Source organism: Rousettus aegyptiacus, unplaced genomic scaffold, assembly GCF_014176215.1.
Source record: "Rousettus aegyptiacus isolate mRouAeg1 unplaced genomic scaffold, mRouAeg1.p scaffold_m13_p_10, whole genome shotgun sequence".
NCBI lineage: Eukaryota > Metazoa > Chordata > Mammalia > Chiroptera > Pteropodidae > Rousettus > Rousettus aegyptiacus.
In genome coordinates this window covers 90,737,668-90,739,481 of record NW_023416285.1, presented here as the reverse complement: position 1 = coordinate 90,739,481, position 1,814 = coordinate 90,737,668, and the positions used below count along the sequence as shown (strand labels likewise).

The 1,814-nt window shown below is 36.1% G+C and overlaps 1 pseudogene; it reads left to right on the top strand.

Annotated features, from left to right (window-relative positions):
* Positions 1-466: 466 nt before the first annotated feature.
* LOC118609192 lies at positions 467-585 on the top strand (annotated as a pseudogene).
* The last annotated feature ends 1,229 nt before the right edge of the window (positions 586-1,814 follow it).

The window sequence follows — 1,814 nt, the reverse complement described above, 5'->3', positions numbered from 1 at the left end:
AAATACGGATTTTGGTAGAGCATTGCACTGAGGTAAAAACAATATTCTTATTAAATTAAGAAACCTATGGAGTAGCAGTGTGGCTGGAATTGGTTGTGGTTCACCCATAATTTGTTAAGGTGTCAAAAAGATGTACTATTCTTTTGCGCGTCAGAGGACACTATCAAAAGAGTGAAAAGACAACCCACAGAATGGGAAAAAATATTTATAAATCATGTATCTGACGAGGGATTAATATCCAGATTGTATAATGAATCCTTGCAATTTGACAACAAAACAACAACCCAATTCAAAAACGGACATAAGACTTATATAGCTCCTTCTCCAAGAAAGATAGATAAATGGCCGATTAGCAAATGAAAAATGTTCAATATCACCAGTAATTAGAGAAACAATAAATAAAATAAAAACCACAGTAAGATCCATGTCACACCTGCTAGGAAGGCTGTTATAAAAATTGAAATGGGTCTATGGCCATGCCACCCTGAACAAGCCCGATCCCGTCTGATCTCAGAAGCTAAGCAGGGTTAGGCCTGGTTAGTACTTGGATGGGAGACCACCTAGGAAGATCAGGTGCTGTGGACATAAAAAAATAATAAAATAAATAAGGGATTGTAAGCTAGCTGACAAGGTCCTTGCAATCTGTGAGGTCAACCAAAGTTTCCTTGCCTAAAAAAAAAAGAAAACAAAATTGAAATGGAAACTAGTGAGTGTTGGTGGGGAGAGGTAGAACAGTTGGAACTCTGCACTGTTCGTGGGAATGAAAAACAGTGCAGCCATTGTGGGAAACAGAATGGCGTTTCCTTGAAGGTTGAGTGCAGAGTTACCATACGATCCAGCCATTCCACTTTTAGGTATATACCTCGAGGAAGAGAAGGCAAGGACTCAGAGAGACTGCGCACAGATGTTCACAGCGGCATTATTCATAATAGCTAAAAGGTGGAAAGGACCCAAATGTTCATCAGTGGACGAATGAATGAACAAAGTGTGACATATACACACGATGGAATATTATTATTCGGTCTTAAAAAGGAATGAAATTCTGATACTGGCTGCAACATGGATGAACCATTGAAAAAACATCGGTTTGGTATTAAACTAATAAATAAACCAAAGACAAAAGGAAAACTATTATAGGATTCCTCTAATATGAGGTACATATAGTAGGCAGATTCATAACAACGGAAAATAGAATGGAGGTTACCAGGTACAAGGGGGAGGGGAGATCGGTGAGTTATTGTTTAACGGGTACCGAGTTTCTGTTTGGGTTGGTGGAAAAATCCTGAAAAGAGTGTTGACGTTTGCGCAACATCATGACTGTGCCTAATGCCACTGAATTGTGTAGTTAAAATGGTAATCTTTAAGCTATGTGTATTTTACCATAATAAAATATGTGCTATTTTACCAATCTAAGTAGAAGCTACATTTGTCTAAATTATATATATATATGTATATACACATACATGTGTGTATATATTCTCTACTAGCAATCTATTATTAATCAAGTTTTAGAAATATTTGAACATTTAAATATTACTTTGTTAACATATCCTATATCCTGCAATTGGTATTGGAAAAGGAGCCTCTATATTTTGGATAAACTTTGTTCAGAATTTCTTGGCAATCTTAATCAAAATGTGCAAAAATTGAGCACCAAAAAAAAAAAAAGTAACTTTTGGAACTTTTATTGATTCGGATTATTGAAAACCAAGCACATAATCAGAAATGCATAGAGATTTGTCCCTGTGAAAGTAAGCAGGGTTTGGGGATTGAACAAATTAAATGATGAGAACTCAAACGTTGCACCAGATCTA